Source organism: Agelaius phoeniceus, chromosome 1 (assembly GCF_051311805.1).
Source record: "Agelaius phoeniceus isolate bAgePho1 chromosome 1, bAgePho1.hap1, whole genome shotgun sequence".
NCBI lineage: Eukaryota > Metazoa > Chordata > Aves > Passeriformes > Icteridae > Agelaius > Agelaius phoeniceus.
In genome coordinates this window covers 95953231-95968791 of record NC_135265.1, presented here as the reverse complement: position 1 = coordinate 95968791, position 15561 = coordinate 95953231, and positions in this window count along the sequence as shown.

Genomic DNA, 15561 nt, shown 5'->3' with positions numbered 1-15561 from the left:
AGCCAGTGAGTACCAGGGGATGGTGACCAGCAGGTTGAGGGAGGGGATTTCCCCCCTCTACTCTGCTCTCATGGGACCCCACCTGGAGTGCTGCATCCAGCTCTGGGCCTACCAATACAAGAAGCAAGTGGATCTTTTGAAGCAGGTCCAGAGTAGGGCCCTGAGGGTAATCAGAGCACTGGAGCATCGCTGCTATGGGGACAGGCTGAGAGAGCTGTGGTTGGTCAGGCTGGAGGAGAGAAGGCTCTGGGGCTTCCTCACAGCAGCCTTCCAGCCAAAGGTGCAAGAGAGAGGGAGAGGGGCTGTTTACAAGGGCACAGAGTGATAGGACTCAGAGTAATGGCATTAAACTGAAAGAGGCAGGTTTAGATCAGAGTTCGGAGGAAATTCTTCACCGTGAGTGTGGTGAGGCACTGGAGTGGGCTGCCCAGGGAAGCTGTGAATGCTCCATCCCTGGAAGTGTTCAAGGCCAGGCTGGATGGGGCTCTGAGCAGCCTGGTCTAATGGAAGGTGTCCCTGATGATCTTTATCCTTCCAAAACCTTCTATGATTCTACGAAATCAGCTAAAACTGCTCAGTGCCAAAGCGTTTTCTAGAATAAAAATAAGGGTTATTCTTCTGGGAGGTGCAAGCAAGAAACCCCTATATCCACACATCCAAAAAAGAAAGGTACCCATTTAATTTTTTTGTCGCCTTTTTTATTACATTATGCAGCAGAAATATTTTTATTGCAGCTGAAGCTTCATGTCTCTGGGATATTTCAAAGCACATGAGGTAAATGAAACTAAATTAAACCTCTGCTGAAGAGGGAAAAAAGGAGTGGTAAATCATAATTCAAGATCATAACATGTAGTTCTTAGTCTTCAAAGTAAAAAAAAAAAATCAGAATATTAACTTCATTTATTTTCCATTTATACAATGGAAAATGATATGTGAAGAATTAAAATGGAACCCTGGTAAAGCAGATAACCCTGTTCTGCAGCTTACTGTGCAGCTTTTAGTGTGTGTGGCCAGCACGGTAAAGTACTGAAGTATGTGTAAATTCAAACATTTGTTAACCAAGAAAGTTCTGTAGCTCTCCTTGTATTGCAAGAGAGACTTAAGTAAGGCTCAGTTCCATAAGTTTGTGTTTTCTGGGAGTTTGGGTGCTTTGAAGACTGACAAAAGCTTTTCATTGTGTATCAGATTTTGCAGCTCCTGTAAGAATGCCCAAAGTAAAATGCCACTCAAAGTGATCACATTGTCAGTTATTACTTTTCAGTCTCATACTACTGGTTGAATACTCTGCCACTGCATTTTTTTTTTTAATTTAGAAAGAATAACAATAAAATCTAAAATCTGCCCATCCAGTGAAAGTAAATGCATTCCAGTAATGGAAAACACAAAGCTCCCAATACCTGGGCACCCAGCCAGCCCAGCTTGGCATTAATCATACATATTCATTAATTCCCATTTAGAGATGAGTCCATTGATGGTAGCAGTATAAGTGCACACAGTATGAGCCACCATTCAGCTGTGGAGGGAAAAACAACACCAGTTTGGGGACTTCATGTGCACTGAAAATACTGGATAAGCACACATCCCTTGGCCACTGGCATGCCTGCATCTGCTGAAGTCTGAGGGTGCAGCTGGGTGAGGGGTGCTGAACCACACTCTCTCGTGCCCTGCACTGACAGACAGCAAATCTGGTACAAATTTGTACCAGAATCACAATTTCACCTATATTTTCCCTATTTTCCCTATTTTCCCAGGCCTTTTATGGGCTGGAAGGAGCCAGCTGGGTGGGAGTGGGCAAGAAGGTGAGTTAAATCACAGAGACGCTGCTTTAGAATGCTGATTTACATGTTTGATAAATGACTGCAGAGATCAATTTATTTTAAATGACTTTAATTAAAAGGCTAAAAGCTACTTATTTGCTGCAATTTTAGTTAGTGATAATAAGCCTGAGGGAATTTGTTGTAACAATTATGCTGGGAGTTTCAATACTCTGAATGCCTTAACTTTTGCAGCTTTATGGAGAAAAGTTCTCATCTACTGGATCTTTTTAAATGTTAATGGAAATTTTACCATGTGCTATAGAAAAAGATTTCTTTTAAAATATTTAGGTTTTTTCCAAACTTCAGTTTGCTATTATATGGAATTTTAAACCCAAGATGCAGATCTAATGCAGTCATATTGACAACTGGAAAGGAGAAAAGATATCTCACAGAAAGTCTCTGTAGATTACATAGAAAAAGGTAAAGAGAAGGAAAGTTTTTTGGTGAACTAAGCCCACTCCCTGCCAAGGGGGAATACGCCCCCCTGACTGAGTGCCTGCCTAACTGGAATCTCATCTGAACCTACTGAGTCGTGCATTGGCAATGAGAGAGCATGGAGAGCATGCATCATTAATTTTTAAGAGAGCTACTGTTAGAAGAAAACGATCAGACTTTGTGAAGAGTGTAATAGACCTGTCAGGGCCACGTTTTAACGCCAGAACATTTTTATTTTCATGTCTCTGAAGAGTCAGTATCTGTTTAAGTTACAGCAACACTCATTTATTGTGCAGTTTCACACAGTGCCCAGGGGAAATTTGATGCAAAGTTTAGCTCCTTTGGATCAACTGCACATGCCTGCTACTGCATAATCAGGGCAAGTATTTTAGAATAATTTTTGGTTTTAGATGTAACAGTCACATAAGCTCAGAAAGTCTGTAACAATTTGAGACTCATTGACTCATAAATGGATGTGGTACTTGCAGTCCTGATGAGCTTATACTCAAGCAGGACAGACACATTTTTGGAGGCACAAACTATGGACAGGAACAGAGAGCTGGTGAGTATCAAAATTTACAGCTGGTTCTATGTCACAGTTCCCATCCAGCTCTTTGCACATTTAATCAAGTCTCCCTTTATGATTATGGTGGTGCTTGCATTAAAGGCAATTAATCAGTCATACTGAGTTCTGTGTAATTTTTGTCACTCCTCTCTCCCACCAGTTTATGCTTGCTCAGTCCAAAGGTGCAGTTCTCTGTCTCCATCCAAATGAGGGTCTTCCCACCTCTGCCTCATGAGCTACAACGTGCTTAGAACTACAGTGTGAATAATGCACATTTGGGATTGCTCTACAGAACATAATTAATGGAATTGACTGTCATTCCTAGTGAGTCCTGTTTGGGCCAGTAACAATTTTCATATGGTTTAGGTTGCTCAGTCTTGCTTAATAAGACAGTTGTGATTAAATGCATTCAGAGCATCCGAGCCAGGTGTCTTTTGAAAAGGAAATCTAACAAGAATTGAAATAAGCTTTATTTTTCCTATTTTGGTCTTTTGAGATTGAGGTTGTTTGTTCATCACCACACACATTAGATTTCTTTTATCTTTTCCTTCTAACATTTCTTGGAGGAAAAAAAAATATTTTTACTTAAAACTGGGAGCATAGGTATTCAGCTCATGTATTTGTTCATGTCTTTGTTCATGTCTTTTATATCCTTGGTCTTTTTGCACCAAGGATTCTATTGCTTCTTGCTTGTGCTTACAGTGTGTTGTCTCACAAAGCTGCCAGCTCCCATTTCTGATGACGCTTTGCTGCTCGCTGCTTTTCCTCCCGCTCTATTCCCAAGCGGGTCACCAACAGCTGCAGCTCCTTGGGGTGTCCCTGCCCAAGGTGTCCCTGTCCCTGCCCCAGGGTGTCCCTGAGCCTGCCAGCACCTCTCTGGCCAGGAGTGTCAGCCCAGCTATGCAGTTCCAACACCCCCATCACCCATGGGCAGACATCCCTGGGATGGCAGGGCACCCAGTCAGTGTGACACGGCTGCAGCCCTGGCCAGACAGCAGGACTCTGCCTGCTGTGCCTCAGACTCCCCTTGTATACGGTATGAGAAAAGATCTTAACACAAATTGTCTTTGTTTGAATGCAAACTCTATGCTTTAAAGTGCTGATCCCACGTGGTACTCAGGCTCTGGCCAGCTGGATGCCTCCCATAATGTCCTGATGCCCATCCCTCCATTTCCCTATCACAGGCTTGAAGTGATTATGCAGTTTGGTTGATGGTGTTACATGAGTTGCATGGAGATGATTCCCTCCTAGGCCAGGGAGAGCCCAGGACCAGCTAATTCTATCTGTGAGTACATGCCAGAAATCTATTTATGAGCAGCCCAGTGCATCCCAGAAAACCAGACAGCGCCAGCTTCTCCCACAAGGCTTGGTCTCTCCCACAGTCTTACTCCAGCCTGATGTTTTCTTAGTTTCCCAGACAGAAATCTCTGTCACTAATCAGTGTTTTCTTACCCTTGTCTTGGCTTCCACAATCGTATCTGTCCAAACAAAGATCCAGGGAGGACCAAGAAATTTTCCAGATTTTTACTCTTTCAGTATTTACTTTGAAAGAGGGAGTTTGAGACATGTCTTTTAGAGCAGTGGTTTTTTCCAGCATGCAAGATTAAGGGAATGTGCTGCTGATTTCAGGCAGATGATCTTCTTCTCCTGGCTGCACCACTACCTTTCCTCCAGCTCCTACAGCCCTTCATGCCCAATGATCTGTGATCACTGCCAAAAAGTATCTTCCTCCAGCTGTTTATCTGGATATCTGGAAGCTGATCCTCTTGCATCCCAAGACGAGGTAACATGCCAGCACAACCTCTCCATCCCTGCCAGAGCCAGAGCTGGCAGAGAACCCATCTAACAGGAAGGTTTTTGGTGGCTGTGCTGCCTGCATGGCTTCAGGCACTACCAGACCTGCCCTGTGAGCAGGTGCACAGAGGGCATCAAAGGCTTAGAAATCCCAGAGGAGCTGGATCCATGACTGGCACTCATCAGTGCCCCTGCAAGCAGCTAGTTTTCCATACATAAGATTTGGACCCAAACTATTCTTAGTACTTGGGGAGTGCATTTTATTGCCTATAGTTTGTGATTAAATGAGCAAGTAAGTTCTCATGCCCCTTTGTCTCCCATTCATCAGCATGGCTGCATCAAAACTAAAATAAATGACCTTAGAAAGGAGAACTTTATGTTATAAAAATACCCTTAAAGAATGTATGGAAAGCATGTGAATATTTCTGAAATATGATGAAAACAAAACCCAGCTGACTGTAAGAGGTTGAAGTAACATTATCTGTTCTTTATTCAACCCAACCAGAGTTTCAATCTGCTGCAGGCGGTCTTTAGAAATAGCACTTAATGCAATGCCAGAGCATCCTGCAGAAAAGGTACAGCACATTAATGTCCATGGATCGTCTTTTATTTTCTTTAGCTCTGTGAAAAGGCCTAATTAGACAACTGCACTAATGGTAATTATGTAATTGATCCATTCACAGCAATTACTTCAGTGCAGTGTTGTTCTTCCATGGTGGAGAACAAAAACAAGAAGTTAGGCCATTGAATCAATTATTAAAATAAATCTTGGCCAGTTTGATTTGTAGGGGTCTTTGAAACTTCAGTTAGAAAGATGACAGTAACTTTCAAGAGTAGTTCTTGGGAAGCTCTTTGGAGGGTGTTTTAATATTTCTACTTTTTCTGTCCTTGGCCCTGGGCTCTGCCTGATTTAACATCTCTGTGGGCTCTGAGGTTGGTGGATTGTCCTAAATTGTTGGCATGGCCTTATCCTGCCATCCTTCCCATCCCAGCCTTCAAACACAGAGCCAATGGATCCACCTCCCAACAGTGGTGCTGACAGGGCATGATATTGACAGTCCTTGAATCTCAGAGGACCATGAAACAGAAATATTTCAATCAAAGTAGTAAAGCATGTCTTAGCACTGAGAGCAAAACTTACATCAGTTCCAGCTGATGCAGACACAGATTTTTTAATTCTTCTGTCCACTGTATGCTTAGTATTTTTGAGTAATTCCTATTTTTTTCTGGGTATCTGAGGACTAAGTTTCTCTGTCCATCCTGATTTCAGAGTAGATTTTGCAGAGAAGAAACAGTTTCCTAATGAAAATATAGTCATTGAATGCTATGGCTAGGTCTTCAAGGGTATTTTTGGCATGAGTTTTGTTGCAGATAGGTGTTGGAGATAGGTTTGAGTTTTATTTCATTCTCTTTAGTCAGACTGTCATCTGGAGTTTCTTTTGAGTTTTCAGTACTGTTCTGGCCTACTCCTTATGTAGAGGATTTCTCTAACTTCATAAGCAGACACTTGAGGCAGAAGAGAATGCAGATGTTTATTATACAAAGCAGAAGAACAAATACATAGGTTTGGTCTTTTTTTTTGTCAGTTCTCAGTAATATCTGCCTAGAGAAACATTAAAATAAAACCACATGTTTATAAAGCACAATCCCTTTTAAAATTCTGTATAAAACACTAATCTGCTGTGGTTTGTTTTTCTGGGTTTTTTATTTCCATTCATTTAAATAAATATGCAAAGAGTTTTTCAATTAAAAATGCCAACAAGCATTCTTGCAGAGCATTTTGCTTGGGTGGACATAGCGTGCCAGGGTCTGCCTTACCCAAAGCTGCCTTACTCCATGAGAAAGGCACTGGAAGAATAGGTGGCTGGGAGCCAGCATCAGGCAGACTTAATTGAGAAACAAGTAAGGCTGATTAGCCACTGGAACAAACTGGGAAGAGAAGTGAAGGGCTTTCCACGTCTGGATGTCTTCAAATCAACAATCAAATCTCACATGGAAGAAATGTCTAATCAAACAGACAATTTGAGGCTCAGTAAAGGGTGACTGTATGAAAGCCTGTGACCTACAGAAGATTACAATATTTAACAATCCCTTCTGGATTTAAGCCTGAGTTTGGGGCAAAATAAAGTACTGATAACATGTGTGGCTTTCTGAACCCCAAATTCCCTTTCACAGATCTTTTTTCTTCAAGTCTGCCCAACTCCAAACATCCAACTATTCAGTGAGTATGGAAACAATTTTCCAAAAGGGCAGTTTTGAAAAGTTGCCAAGAAAATCATGGGCCCACATGTTTTAATAGACATCTGTAGGTGAAAGCTCCTCTCAGCAGAAAGAAGCTGTTTTTATCCTGGTGGGCCATCAAGGAGCCCTGACTGAGGTGTTTTATGGTGGCGTCTTTGGCTCAGAGACCCTTTTGGTGACCTCAAATGTCAGACCAAGATAATTCTATTACTCAGTAAGTTGGTCTGGATGGACATCAAATGCAAATGCTGCCAGGATTTGATTGTTTTCATGCTTGACAAGTCTAAGGACAGAAAAATGGATTGAGCAAACTGACTGGTAAGCAATTACCAGTTCTCCCAATCACATTTTCCATCTAAGCATTGACTCGTGTGATAAAAGCCTTTTATCATTTGATAAAACTGAGCTGTCAGGGTTTAAAGTGCAAGAACAGGTTACCACATGGCAAAGAATTAATTCCATGCGCTTATTTCATCAGATGTTTGTGGTGGTGGAGTCTGTGCTCTGAGCCCAGTGGCAGACACCCCTCAGAACTGCCCTGGGAGTGCTGCAGCAAGGGTGGGGAGCACAAGCAATCCAATCACCCCTCTGTGGGAACAGCTTGGACAGTAAGCAAAATGTCAGTATTGCAAACATCCATATGAACAGTGGCACATCTTCTGTCCATACCTCACAAATTTATAGTAATTAGAGGAGGAAGAATTCAGCGCCTCTTGCCTTAGCAATAAATTATAATCTGCAAGATATGAAAAGAGCTTCATCTCTTTCAATCCATTTTTTTACTATTTCTCTTGCAAAATAAGCAGATATATGCTTTAATTTCAGGCAAGCACTCTATCCAGTGGGGTTTTGTTGTTTTTCAAAATTGGAAAAATTGGTTCCTTTGCTGAGTGGATTCCTGTGATCTAAAGCTGCAGTGCCTGTTATCAGTATGCAGCTGCTTGCTTTCAATCACTAACTTCTGAAACACTTTCTCAAGCATTCCTGAAATAGAATATTTCATGTGGAAATAAATGAGTTTGTGAAACCCTTTTAATTATTTTACATCAGTAAAAAGATTAAAATCTAAATCTCTCTCGCTCCACATCCATGTTGTAACTTAGAGAATATAAAAGAGATTTATCACTTTCAAATGCTAAATACAGAACAAAGTCTATTTTTTTTCCTTTCCTCCACACAATTTGAAAGCCCTCAAACTCCCCCACCCACCTACTGTACGTATGAGTTGAACATTGTCAAGTACAAATTAACAATTTCTTCCATGCGTAGATCCCAGGCTCAATCCAAAGCCTGCAGGGCACTTCCCAACACAAGGGATCAGGCATCTCAGGGGAATAAAAAGGCTCTGAATCTGTAATTATGAACCATATCTAATGGTGAACCTAAACAATAAATAAATAAATAAATACACACACACATATATATACACATATATATTTTCCTCTCTCAGCTGTAGAAAAATTTAGTATCATTTAGCAACAGGACGGCCTGATGTATTTTTGGAGGGGAAGGTGTGCTTGTCTTCAGGGGTTGTTTAAGGTGCAGGTTGGTGAGAAAGTAGACATCAAGATTTGAGTTCATAGGGTCTTGCAGTGCCATTTATTCCCAGGGAACATAGTAAGCTTCCTACCCTGCTCCTAAAGAAGCTGTTCCCTGGGAATACATCAGCGAACAAGGGCTTGAATGTAGCCTAGGCTACAGCTGGTGAATGCCACGCCACTCGCTGCAGAGCCATGAAAACCTTGATTGCAGTTTGGATCGCTGTAATTAGCACTTTGTATTTGCACTATGCATTTTAAATCAGGTGCACATTAATGCATCAGTTATCAAGAATGAGCAGCACAGAGCATCAAAATTTTTATAAAGACTTATTCAAAGCTAGATGATTTTTAATGTGTGTGATTAGCTGCAACCAAAATTACAGTAATAAATAAAATTATATACAAAACAGAATAGGAGGGTTCTACATAAGAATGAGGCAAATGGTACAACAAATGCCAAATTGATTTCTAAAGCTGGTTCAAATAAAATGTTTAGAGGAATTGCTTATGCTTTGATCTCAGTACTGAAAAATGTGAAGATTCTGTTTATTAAAAATATTTTAAAGCTATTAAACTCTGTTAATGTAAACCATGCAAGTATTTGTAAATGCCTTAAAGAGTGACACTAAAATTAGGAGTTTGTTTAATGCAGTGTGGTGATGTAATTCACAGCAACAGAGGAATCCCAAATGTTATGGAGAGTTTGTCTTAAAGTCCCCCTTTGCTCAAAATTTTCAGCTCCCAAATGGTGGGTCTGTTCTCTGAAAATCATTATTTGAGTTGGGACTTCTACAGTGCCAGTTTTGCAAAAGGATTTTCGAAACTGTGGGGAAATATGCTTTGAGGCAGCTCAAAAACTGGGGCTATTCTTATGTATCAAAATTTAGGTATTTGCAGGACTGCTCCTTTTGCTGAGAAGCCACAGATCAGCAGATTCTAGACATTAAGCACAAGACGTAACTTGGACAAAAAAAAATGCCCTAGTTCCATGCTATTTTTGTATTCTTGTGGATATTTTTCAAAGCAGACACCTTTTTTTTTTCAAAATATTTTCTTTTATTATTTTGTATTTCTCATTCTTTAAAAAGCTGCTAAAACATTCCCAAGCAACTGGCTGAGGAGGTTTTACACTAGAAAAGATACTGAAGCACTCTTGAATCCAATCCTCATGAGCACTGCACTTTTCTAGAGCAATTTATCCCCAAAGTCTTCTGTAGGCTCTGATCAACTGTATTCTGTTTTCCCTGTCTATGCTCCACACCTTGGAGTAATTTCTGTCACCAGCTCTCTCAGTGGCTTCACCCTGAATAGATTTTCTGCTCAGTTTCAAATTTTTCCCATGTCTCTCAGGCATTCTGAGTTTCTTAATGGCACTAGTCTGTGCCCCCCAGCTGATAGGAAAAAGGGTTTCTGTTCTCTGTAGTTTGTATTTGATGGTTATTCACCTGTTTCTCTGTTTGTTGCATATATGGTTCAACACATTTCATCACCTGCTTCCCTCTGGAGCACTGCCAGATGCCACCTCCCCTTTCCAGCCTGCAAAGGGAAGGGAAGAGCTGGCAGTGCCCCAGGGAGGCTGTCCTGGGTGCCTGAGCCACCCACCCTCTGTCACCTCCAGTCCCTGCAGCTCCAGTGGAGCCTTTGCTGTGACTCCTCTTCCCCCTTCCAAAAAGAGGGAAGGAGAGAGGTGCAGGCATCTCCACGGAGATCCCCACCACCCCATTTCTTCCCAGTGCTGCAGACCATGGAGATGGCTGGGGCTTTAGAGCTGCCAGCACTACCTTGGGTTTCTGTGTGCTTTGCTGGGCAGGCAGGTTGCCAGCCCAGGGTGGCAAAGCAAGGCAGGGTAATGCTGGCAGTTTTGGGGTGAAGGTGCTGTCCCAAAGGTCAGGGATGCTTTTCTTCCTGTATTTTTTCTAGGCTGCTTTTGTTTTTATTTTTAGGGAAGGCCAAACCCTTGAGGAGTTTACTCTCAGATGTCACCTGCACTTTTCTCATTAATAAAAATGAATTTATTCCTTTGCCCTGAGGTAAGCAGTAACAAATATGAGGTAGTTCATAACAAATGCGTGTCTCAGAGCACAACTTGACTGTGTAATTTCACTTGCAGCACTAGACGGGATGTTAGTCTGTCACTAGAACCCTGCCAGATTGCAACAGTGAGGATCTGACTGCTAATTTTTCTCTCCCAATGGTATGTACTATTTTACAAAGAAGTTTTCTTTAATGAAAATTCCATTAACATTAGTCTCTTTCACTCCCATTATCAAAGAAGGCTTCATTTACTTTATTAAAAAATGGTTTTTGAAATGCACTTATTCTGACACTTTCTTGTTCTGGTGATGAGAAAATCTCTGAATAACGTGAGAAGAATAAAAATGCACTGCCCTTTTTTTATTCCATAAGTAACATATTGTAAAAGATACTTCTGGTTTCACCAGAACTGTTTTTGTGACAGCATTTGTGGCTTTCCTGGTAGCAGGGCTGTTAGACAACTATTTTGTCTGACTCAAGAGTTGCTGACATATCTTATTTGATAACTGATGCAGCTGCACAGCCAGTTTAAAATGCTCAGCACCAGGTCCTTAGACCATGTGAAAAGCCCCAGCTCCATTAACTTCACTGGAGAAGTTCACTTCACTCTATTTATATCAGCTGGCACAGTGGGAGATGCAGCTATTGTCCAAGGAGGGAAGGGGATAGGAAATGCTGGATGGGCAGCCACTGACAGATTATTTCTGACAACAGAAGAGGAGCAGAATGAATGAAATTCCCATCCCTTTTTTCCAATACTGCTGTTAGTTGCTGATTCACTAACACAATGCCACAAATCTTTTTCCTCCTACAAGCAGCAGGCTTGCATCACAATTTATAATGTGCTAACAAGTTCTGAGGGGCCTTCCAAGGAAGGTCCTAGAGTACCTCTCAGATATTTGCAACAAAATTACACCAAAGATCCTCAGGTATTCATCCTGGAGGTAAAAAAGTCAAAATGCTGTTGTCAATGGTTACAAAACAGCTTGTATCAGAATTCCTGGGAAGCCTGTGCACCTGCTGGAGAGGGTTTGATAGGCTTCTGTGCTGTGGCCACTTTGAGCTCTGGTTCAAGACAATAAAACCCCAGGGTGCCCCAGAGATTCAGCAATTCCTGCCAGCAATTTCCAGCTGCTGACTTGGTGGACGACAACATCCCTAATTCTCAGCAACAAGCCTTTGCTCTCTGTCTGAGCCCACTGCTTCAGAGGAGTCAGATTTGGTTTTGCTTTTAGCAGACACCATTCTCTGTTTCCTCCCCCAAGCAGCAAAGACACATGCTGCTGGTTAGAAAACAAGGGGTTTATTTCCCCCTCCCAACAGATCTGATCGGTTCTGACAAGGTACACTTACCCTTTATCCTTCCTGGCATTCTGATCAACTGCCTCCATGGTTTTTTAGCAATCCCAGCTGCCCTTTCACTACAATGGAAGGATGGAGGCAAGGCTGGAGCATCTGTGCCTACACCTGAATGCCCTTGCAGCTTCAAGCAGAGGGGGAATCCCAGGCTGCCTGAGCTTGTTCCTACTTAAGAGACCCATGGGATACATTCAGTCTTCTCCCTCATCTCATATGGGTCAGATTTATGAAGAATTAGTGGTTTTGCAGCCTTGCAAGTAGTCAATTTCAAGGTCTCCAGCACTGTTTTATTAATGAATATCTAAATGGTAGAAAACTGCTAATTAGGAGATCTTAACACCCTTCAACCTAATCTTCAGATCTGTTGTAGGTTATGTATGAGGGACTATTGTTTCATGCCATTATAAATGAATGAGGAGTATGTTATTAGTGACAATGAACTCTTTGTGGTTTATGGTTTACTGAAGAATATTTTTTAAAAGAAGACTTTGTGCTCTCAGGGCAATTTATGTTGGAACAAGAGTGTCTATAAACTGCAGGTGTCTCATTAAATTCTGCTGGTGATTAGAAGAAGCAGCCATGTGCACAGATCTTCATCAGGGGCTCTGTGATTTGTGTTGTCATGCTCAGTTTTCCCCTAATAGCTGCACATTACTTAGCATTGATGCTCAGCTGCTGTGAGCAGAGCTCTGCAAAAATAGTTGATTTCCATTCAGAAGCAAATGGCACCAAGCCAGCTATTGATTTATAGACTGACACATTCCCCTTTAAAATGGCTATAAGAACATTGGCTACTTACCTGTTACCTTTCTCTGTGTTAAAATTGGGTTAAAAATAATTTTCCACTCGATAAACAGAAACACAGTGTGTGATATTTATACTGGTCATTTTCATAGAGAGCTCTGAAAAGGGCTGCTTTATACAATTGCACTGGAGAGGGAGGGAAGGGTTGAGAAAGTTTGTCAGTATTCCCAGTTCTGGTTAAATGGTTTGGCCTGGAGGCAAGATGGATACATGCCCATTTCTTCCCAGCATGGACATGTGTTTGAAAACAGAAACTTGGCATAATGTTTTTAAAAAAACCAACACTAAACACAAAACAACAACCCTTTTGTATCTGCAACATATCCTGCTTCTTTGAGGGAAAAAGGCAATACTATTCAAACTCATAACTGCAGGGATACATTATTTAGAATTGTGCTGTCTTATTCATCTGAACAGCTAAAGAAAATTTACTACAGAACTGATTTTATAATCCTCTGGTAGTAATATGACAGCTACCTCTAAAATTTTTTGTACCTCCAGTGCTTGGCTGGTCTTTTTTTTTTCGTTCATAATCTTGCAATTGTGCTTGGGATAAAGGAGGAGTACTGGCTTTTTCTCAGGACTGAGGGTCTGTTTGGGAGAGAGAATCTAAGCCATATAAAAGAATACACCAAACTATTTGGCATGATTCTGATTTTTCCTCATGTTCAGGTCTTGCAGTGGGCATAGATTATGATGATATCAATTTGCAGCTCTGAAGGGCCAGAGAAGCCCAAACATGAATGCCAACTCAGGCATTGTTTATTACCCTGGTCCTGTCCAGCCCCTGGCACAGTGAGTCCCTTATCCACTTGGCCTGGGACAGATACCAAAATATTTAAACCATGATCGCATTTTCTTCGAAGTTCAGATGGAGATTGTTTTGGGATCCAAGAATTTTGCAGAGGATTCATCCTATTAGCAATGCAACTCTGCTGTTCCTTGGCATTCACAAAGCCCTTGTTCTTCCCATTCCTCAGCTTCCTCAGCTAGCTTGTGTTGGCTTTGGCTAGGCCAGGGTGTGAAATCTGTTCTTCAGCTGAGAGCAGAAGATGCCTGCAAACTGGATGGGCCACCTGTTAGATGGAGACCAAATACATGCTTTTGGCTGCTTCACATGAATAAGAGCCACAGTCAAAAGAAACATTTAGGTATTTTGAGTAACAATAGTTTGCAAAGGCCTGATTTGTTTCTCCGATTTTCAAACTGCAGTTAACCTTTTTGAAAGGCTCCATGCTGGCACTGAGGCATAAAAGCTTCCCAGTCCAAGTGCTTGCTCAAAGGTGGACCAGTTAGACTGGATTTCTTAGGTTTTTGTCCTGTCAAGCTCGGATATCTCCAAGGACATGGATTCTACAACCTCTTTGGAATGCTGTTCCAGTTCTTGACACTTTTCAGTGTATAAAACCTTTTCTTAATACCAAGCTGGAATTTCCTGTGTTCCTGCTTGTGCCTGTTGTCTCTTGCCCTGCCATTGTGCACTTCCAAGGAGAGTTTGGCTCCATCTCCTGTACAGGCCTCCATGAGCTGGACACAGGAGTCACTGCTTAAGGCCAAACAAGCCCAGTCCTCTCAGCCCTCCCATAACAATCTTCCCTGTTCCTGTGCAAGAGAGAGGATGTGAGGTTTTTTGTAGGGCTTGCTTCTTCTAATGAAAAGCCACTGTTATCTTCTGCTTTTAACAGCAAGCACGTCACAGTACCAGAAGTGTCTACAGAGATCCACACAAGCATCCTTTAAAAGCCCATACCTATTGATTTGGCATTGCTCCAGCTGTGCTCTACTTTCCAGCATCTTTGCAGCTTGAGAGCATGCACTCAGAGCAGCCAGTTTAAATATTTATAGCTGTGTAGTTGCACACTCCAGCTACAAGATTTTTATCCAAATGCCCAGGCAGGTGTGTATGCCTGCATTCAAATCCCTGTTGCTTACAGAGATGGCATCTGAGCTGGCTGAGAGCTTTGTGAACTCCTGGAATAAAAACTAGAAACACCCTTGCTGTGCTTTGTCGTCTGTTATATAAAAGGATGGAGCACAACAAATTCTTTTTCTTTCTTTACACTTAGAAAAAGACTGTTGTATATTGTACTGATTGTTCAGACAATCCTTCTCAGTTTCCCACGTGGAAAAGCAGATAGTATTAAATACACCCCCACAGGTTTTTTTTTGCAGCAGTCTACACTGATAGTAGGTCTTTCTCAGCAAAGTTTGTGTAAAGGCTATGGGATGGGGTAATAGCAACAGATGAGGAACCTCCATGGTGCCACATTTGTTTTGTGTTCCTTCACTGCCATTCTTGACATGAATGTGGTGTTCCTCTGAAGTGCCACTCTCCTCATAGAAGAGGTTTTTTCCTTCTCTTTTTCAGTCAGAAGAGCAGGATGGCATGGGTGATCTCCCCACCATTGTGCTGTGGCTGGGAAGGGTCCCAGCTATGGAAAGAGACTTTTCTGGGTGGGACTCTTCAGTACTGGGAATGGTGCTAGAGGTTCACCCTCCAGCACTCAATGGAGATCCATTAGAGAAGTAGTTTTATTTCCCAGTGAGCTTTCCCTCAAGGACTGGGAGAGTGAACACTTGTAACTCATTGCCTAATGGTCAGTGCTGCCAGAGAGGGTCTGAGATTCTGCCTTCAGCCAGCGGGGCAGTCTGATCTACCTGCTCATTTTCCAGGTGCAGGAGAGAAGAACTCTCCTGAGCTGCATCCCCACGTTCTTTGCCCTGCCCGAGCGCCCAGAGGAGGTGCCAGTGGTGAGAGCAGAGCCCAGGCTCAGGGCCAGGCATCATGGGTGAGCCAGTGTGCATGGAGGGATAGCAGTGGGCTGTGACACAGTTCTTGAAGAAGATCCCTGGATTGTGTCCGAGTGGGTGCAGCCATGTGTCGGTGTTTCCACAGAGATTCCCGCTATGGAAAGGAAAAAGTGCTGGGCTCTGGTTAAACATCTGCATTCTCACTTTCATTAAATGAGTT